Below are 7,979 nucleotides of genomic sequence, written 5' to 3'. Positions count from 1 at the left end.
TGGGGCACATACATACAGACTGAATACATATTATTCAGTCTCAAAAAGGAAGGAAACTCTGACATATATTATCACATGGGTGAACCTTGAGGGCATCATGCTAAGCCAGTCACAAAAAGGCAAATACTGTAAGATTCCACTAATATGAGGGGCATGGAACAGTCAAATTCACAGAGACAGGAAGTAGAATGGTGGCCGCCAGGGCTGAGGAGAGATAAAATGGGGAGTTGTTGTTTAATGGGTTTAGAGTTTCATTTTTACAAAATGAAAAGAGCTCTGGAGATGGATGGCAGTGATGGCTACACAACAATGTGAGTGTATTTAACACTCTTGAACTGTACACTTAAAAATGGTTAAGATGGCAAATTTAATGTTATGTGTGTTTTCCTTAAACACACACACACACACACACACACAATGCCCAGATTGTCAGACTTTACACCAAATTACTGCTGTAGGAGGTCGAGGTGGAGTCTGAGAATTTACATGGCTAATATGTTCTTAGGTGGTTCTAATGGTGGTTCTACATCCTGAGAACCATGGTGATGAACAAAGTCAGTGACAGCTCTGGGATCTCTATATAAAAGGAGTTTATGGGTAACAGTCTGGTTGGAAGGAGAAGGGGGTTGCCTTTCCAGCTGCAAGCACACTGTCTCTAGAGTGCATGTTTATTTGCAGAAGCTGTAATAGGGGAGCTGAAGAAATGATGGCCAGCTGCCCACACCCCAGAGCCACCCCTTGGTGACAAGCTATACCTAGCTAATTGCTCAGGTCAGCTCAAAAATCCTAAGTATAAAGGGGAAAACTTAAGAACCCGACATTTTTACACTTAACAGATACATTCTCCTTTTATAATTTTTTAATTGGAAAAAGAACAAGTAGACATTTTTTAAAAGAGCACAGAAAAATATGAAACGTTAATCAAGTGAAGAGCCATATACTGAATACCTGCTATAAAGAGAACAGATATTTATTGTTTTGCGCAAATTCAGCGTGAAGCAATGTGATAACCCCTCTCAAATTAAAATTCCCAATACTCCCCGGGGTGTGGTAGAACAGCAGTCTCACCAGCTGCGGTTGAGAACGTAGACGACTACAAACACTCCGTAAAGATTTGACCACGTACGTCAAATAGCCACAACCTTTCACTCAGTGATCCCACTTACAGAGATATATTCTAAAGAAATAACAGTGTCAAACATAAGAATATTTATCACAATATAATATACACCAGCAAGACCTGGAAACAACCTAAATGTGAAGGTGGAAACTGATTACAGTGCATCCAGACAACAGAATTTGCAGCTGCAGATGATGCCTGTTCTTTGGGGGCTGCTCCACCGCCTTTCCGTGGGGCACTTCAGCTTCCTTTATTTTGTTTGGCTCGGACGGTACTGTCAATCAAGAGACACCCCCCCACCCTCATGCACACCCACTTCAACTTAGGAGAACTGTTCAGGGGTTCACGACTCATTCAGGGCCAGAGTGCTTTTGGAGGGTTAGAGGCACAGATATGAGGGCTTGACAAGAGAAGTCCACTTGCCTTGTGAGACTGCAAGCTGTCAGAGCAATGAGAAAGAAGCCCTAAGCCTACCAATAAAGAAGTCAACACTGAGGAAGGAAGAGGTGAGAGATAGAGAGAGAGGAGCATCCTTATCACCTTGTGTGAATCCCTGGATCCCACTGTACCTGAAAGCAGCAGGACTGCCTTTGGATTTCCCAGTCACATGAATCAATAAATGCTTCGCTTTTTTTCCGTTAAACTCACGACTAAAATATTCTTGATTTATGTGCTATTGTTAAAACCATATTTTATATGAATATATAAAAATGCATATTACATTGACTCAATTTAAAGATATACATATTTGAGGAATATTGAAATACTTATGAGGTTATAGCATTATAGATCAAAAATTTTACTTTCAAAGATTCTTCACTTTAAAAAAATTTGTTAGTGTCTTATATCCTGCCTACTGAATATTTTAAGAGAGGAATTCTATTGCATAAAATATAGGTACATGTTTCACAGATCGCTTGTGGGAATATAAAATGGCATAATCCTGATGGAGAGAAATGTGTCAATATCTAACAAAATTACATATGCAGTTAACTTTTGAACAACCACATCAACTCTAAGACTCTATCCCAAGGTACAGTAGCAAAAATGTAGAGAAATATGCACAAAACTATTAATTGCAGCATATTTATAAGAAATGTTTAGAAATGACCTGTCCATCAATAAGGGACTGATTGAATAAACTAAGGTGCATCCACACAATTGAATACAATGCAGATGTGAAAAGAAATATGGAAGATCTTGTTATACTATACTACACAGAGATCCCCAGGATATATAATTTAAGTGAAAAATGTGATGTGCAAAACAGAAAACAGTATATATAGTGTTACCCTCTGTGTGATAAAGTGGTATATGTATATATATTTTTTCCTTTTTTTGCAAAAATAAATAATGGAAGAATAAGCCAGAACTAGTACGAATGATCAGTCATTTGTACCATAAAAGCACAATAAAAGCACAGTGAGACCCTTACCAGAAGGGATAATATTACTAAGACAGAAATTATCAAGTGTTGGCAAAGAGGAGGAACAAATGGAACTTTTATACATCGTTGGAAGAAGCGTAAATTGGAACATCCACTTATAGAAACTCTTTGGCAACATCTCCTAAAGCCTGAACACACACACATACCATATGACCCAGCAATTCTCCTCCTGGGAATATACCCACCAGAAATACATATGTACGTTGAAAGACACATACAAGAATGTTCTAAGAAGGACTATTGGTTAAAGCCCCAAACTAGAAACCCTTATCTCCATCGACAGCAGAATGGATGAATTACGGTATGCTGCGTATGCGATCCAGGAGAATACATTAACGGCCATGAAAGAGTGAGCGCTCCTATTTTACACAGCAACGTGGATGCGTCTCATAAATACACTGTTGAATGAGAGAAGCACAACACAAAAGAAGCCATACTGTATTGTTCCACTTCTAGATAGTCCTACATCTGGCAAAGTTAATCTACAGTGTCTGAAGTTAGGAGAGCACTCTTCTGGGAAGAAGAGTGGCATCGGAGTCAGAAGAGCAAAAGACAATTTCTGGGATGCTAGAAGCTTTCTACTTCTGCATCTGGGTGGTGGGTATGCGGGTATGTTCAGCTTACAAGAATTCATGAAGCAGCATGCACTGTCTGAAGGGAGGGGGAGAACAGGTGGAGAAGGCAGGATGCAAAGTAAGACTTTTCTGGATCTACCTCGTTACACAGTTTTGGCTTTGGAATCACGTACGTGTTTTATATACTCAAAAAATAAATTCAATAAAAAGAAGAGAATGTATAGATGCATGCATTAAATGGAGGTAATTAAAATTATGTTTTGCCAGGTGTTAAATTCCAATGAATGAATATATAGATACGTATTTTTTTTTTCTTCTTCTTCTTCTAAGGGTACTCTGCAGCAGGCTGTTCTTTCAGGATTTAACATAAGTCTGAAAGTGGACAAAGCCAAGTCCTCTGAAATGCTAGAATGATAATTCTAGGTTGGTCTAACAGCTTGAAAAAGATCATGAATACTAAAAACTCAAAAGCTCAAGCCGTAGGGAAACAAAGAAGGAAGACAGAAAGATGAACAGCTGGAAAAGCACTCGCTATTATCCAAAACAAACAGATGTACTACAGTTAGGCACGTACTAACCTAATGGCCTTTGGAATAAATGCCCACACAGAGCCCCACTCGCTTGGCCTTGGGCTAAGTCTGTTTTTCAGAATGTTTAATACTGACAACAGCAGAACTGTGCAAAATGTGAGTGAAAAAGATGGTCAGGTGATTCATGAATGTTTTTTATCATGAACTTTAGCTGCTGCTTCTAACTACTTCATGCCAAAGATTTTCCCAAATGGCCCCAATGGAAAATGCCCCCTAATGGGGGATGGAAGATAATGGTAAGAAGCCTAGAATTCTCATCTTGGGGAGAGGCAAGACATGTAATTATACAAGTATACGCAATGAGCAATTTGGATTAATCTGTAGAGCAGTCTGACCCCCCCCACTCCCAATGGGTATTTCACCATAAATGGGATCAGGAGTTGGAACACCCCTCTAGTTAGAGGGTTCCAATTCAGCTCTGCACCTTACTAATTTTGTAACCTTGGCTATGTTCCTTAATCTCCTTGGACCTCAACCTTCCTCATTTGTAAAATGGTAAGAAACCCTATTGAGTTGTTCTAAGTTTAGATCAGATAAGGCACATGAAGTTTTTAGCACAGAGTGTAGAAGACACACTCACATTGCCATGCCACCACACTGTATCTTCTCTTCGTGCATGACTAACTAAAAAATAAGTAAGACAGGGAGTCTTAACTTACTTAACACTTACTCACCACCTACTATTTGTTAGATGCTTCAGCAAGCATTTAAATAGTAGAAGATTTGATTTATTTTATCTCATCTTCACAACACTCTTATGAGGTTACAAATGAGAAAATACTATTCAATCTCACAAAGCCAGTAAGTGGCAGAAGGAAGATTTGAGCCCACAGTCCTCTGACTCCAGAAATTATTTTTTCTGTGTCTACAAGGAGGCAATCATCAGGATGAAAAAAGAACATCAGGAAGAAAGTGTGTGACTGCCAGGAAAGCCGTCATCAGTCATTCATAAAGCAGCACCCCCCCACACACAGTAAGAACTAAGCGAAGGGCTTACTCCTGCTTAGAATGGACAGAGACGGTTCTCTTTGGGAGATGGAGGCGGGCTGGAACTGATACAGCGTGGGCGATCGGACTTGGTGGCCTCGAGAACAGTGCCTGTCACAATAAAGGAGTAAAGGAGGACATTTAACACAGAGAAAAGCGTCCTCAGTCACTACAAGTCCTCTGGGTGAAGCTGAGGTCAGCACTTAAGGGGTCAAGGCAAACAGGAGGCCTTGGGCCAAAGGACATATATTCTAAACCAAAGCCAGGGATCATAGAATAAAATATTAAAATTGTCCCGAAAAATCTAGGAAAGACTAACCGTTCCCATAGACGTAAGCAAAAGGCTGGCCAGGGCTCGTAGGTGGAAGAAAATATGCATGAGGCACGGACCACTGCAGTTCAGAATGGGCAAGAGAATAAACAGGGAGGGAAGGAAATACGGGCGAAGCAGGGAGACACAGTTACATCTGTGAATCCCAAGACAGTGACTGTTTGCCTACGTTTCCGGTTTTAGGTACTTAAGCTAAGAAGAGTAGGTATTTTTTGGATCACATTATAAAATGTATTATTTGCTGTAAGCCCTGAAATCTTCTGTTTTCGGGAATGTGGGACCTACTTGAAAATTATACTGTTGTCAATTGTAGTTAGGGAAATAAGCTGCAGTTGCTGATTAGGAAAGACTTGCGGTCCAGATATGCCTCAAGGAGTGGCCACACCTTCATAAAATCACCGTGTTTCGTGGGTAAAGAAGTTTGTGCTGCACATGAAAAGATGGCCAGTATCTTAGGACTGACTCACTTATGAATTTCGAAAGAGATATATGGCTGCATGAAGCTATTCTGATCATTCCCTCCCTGTGGGAAAAATCTGCCCGGGTAGTTGCAGGAGAATGTGGCTTGGCTCACACTGAATCAGAGAAACAGTAATTAGTTTGATAATGTAAGTGGTAGTGACATCTGGGTGTGAAAACTCTCTCTGGTAATAATAATTAATACCAGCCAGCATTTATTGGGAGCTTATTGCATGTCAGGCATTGTCCTCAACACTTTATATCTCATTTAATCCTCACCCTGTGAGATTTTTCACTGCCGAGAGGAGCTATACCTGCCAAGCAAATGGCATATTGATGTCAATTAGTCAACCTACAGCTCTTGTAAACACACTACAACAAATTTTCTCTCTGACTCCACCGTACCAGACTCTGCTAATCCCGCTTGCTAATGCTGTGTTCCCACCCTTGCCTGAACAATGCTCCTGAGGTTAGCAAGGAGCACCAGTGGGCACTTAAACTACAGAATAGCATGGAAAATTTTCCAAAGAATCAATCTCACTCGATGATAATTCCAAATATTTTTATGTGAAATATACTGGATATATTATTGAAAAACAATGAAAATTTTGCATTAATTGTAAAGGACAAACCTCTGAGAAATTTCATAAAAATCTTGAAATTTTTCTCTTAGGGTACTTGGTGGAAAGTTTTAAAATCGTAGTCCAAGGGCAACACAGAACAGTTTAGTAGAACTGCTTCCTGACTCATAATCACACTTTTGTCAACCTTCTTCTGACACTGCCTGGTTCAACTTGAGTGAAATAGGTGTTTTAAATTTCATGAGGGATGCCTGGGTGGCTCAGTCAGTTGAGTGTCTGCTTTCAGCTCTGGTCGTGATCCATCCCAGGATGGAACCCCACATAGGGCTCTCTGCTCAGTGGGGAGCCTGCTTCTCCATCTCCTTTCGCCTGCTCCTTCTCTCTCTCTTTCAAATAAATAAATAAAATATTTGATAAATAAATAAATAAATAAATAAATAAATAAATAAATAAATAAAGTTCATGAGCCCCATTAGCTCTTAGGTTCCACCTATAGATAGTGAATTTTATCCATCAACATTTTTTTCAAAATTAGAGTATATTCTTTCTCTGACCCAGCAAGGAATACTAGATTTATTGTGGAAAGCTTTGAAAATCTTGAGAAACATAAAGAAAAAAAATTAAGTGCCTTAAGCTCATCAATAGGAAATAAGACTGTCAACATTCTGACAGTCAAATATCATTAAGCGTCTGCTATGTGCCCAGTAAGTACTCTAAGCCTTGGGGCTACGCTGTGTATTAGACAGTCGAAATCCCTGCCTTCAAACACATCCTATTTCTTCATTCTTATAGATGTTCAAGGTAAAGAGAGATATACAAATACACATGCATATTTTTATGAGACTTAGATACTACTACACATATTCTTTTATAAGTTGACTTTGTATTTAACAATATGTTATAAACATGAGTTTATTTTATTACCCACTCATCCACACCATAGTTGTTAAAAGCTGCAGGGTAATTTTAGAGACATGCTCTATATTATCTCATAAACCAACATTTTATTGTCGGAATTTGGGTTTTCAGTTTTTGTTCTTATAAACACACTAAGACTAACGTTTTTATAGATACATTTTTGTGTGTGTATATGGTTGTTTGCTTTGGATGAATTCTTTTCAGATCAACGTGATCCTCTTTATGGGTCAAAGATCATGCATATTTTCAAGACTTTTGATGCATCACCAAATTGTTCCCCAGAAAGATTTATACCAGCTTCTATTTCTAAAAGCAGCTTATGATAATGTCTCTTTTCCCATATCCTCAACAACATTAGGTATTTATTATTAAAATTTTAAACCAATTTGTAGGTGAAAATTGGTTTCTTGTTTTAATTTGCTTTTCTGATTTCTCTTGAGGTTAAGCATTCATTGGTCTCTGTAGTTCATCTTTGGTGAATTGCCTTTTCATGGCTATGGCCCTCTTTCTGTTAGGGTGGTTCTCTTTTTCTCTCTTATTTAAGGGCTCTTTTTCTTTTAAATAAAATATATGATGACTTGCTGTCTGCCACATACGATACGGCTAATTTTCACAGTTTATAATTTGCATCTTAATTTATTTACTGAGTTTGACTTTGAAAAGTTTTTAAATTTTATGTGGTCATATTTATTGATAATTTTGTTTTGTAACTTCTCTTCTGGTTTGTAGCTTAGAAAGGCCTCTCTCAGGGGCACCTGGGTGGCTCAGTCGGTTAAGCAACTGCCTTCAGCTCAGGTCATGATCCCAGGGCCCTGGAACCAAGCCCCACATCAGGTTCCCTGTTCAGCAGGGCGTCTGCTTCTTTCTCTCTCTCTCTCTCCCTCTGCCTGCTGCTCTGCCTGCTTGTGCTCTCTCTCTCTCGCTCTCTCTCTGTCAAATAAATACATAAAATCTTAAAAAAAAAAAAAAAA

This window comes from Ursus maritimus, unplaced genomic scaffold (assembly GCF_017311325.1).
Source record: "Ursus maritimus isolate PB19 unplaced genomic scaffold, ASM1731132v1 scaffold_3, whole genome shotgun sequence".
Taxonomy (NCBI): domain Eukaryota; kingdom Metazoa; phylum Chordata; class Mammalia; order Carnivora; family Ursidae; genus Ursus; species Ursus maritimus.
The sequence above is the reverse complement of the archived record's forward strand: the minus strand, read 5'-3'. Positions refer to the sequence as shown.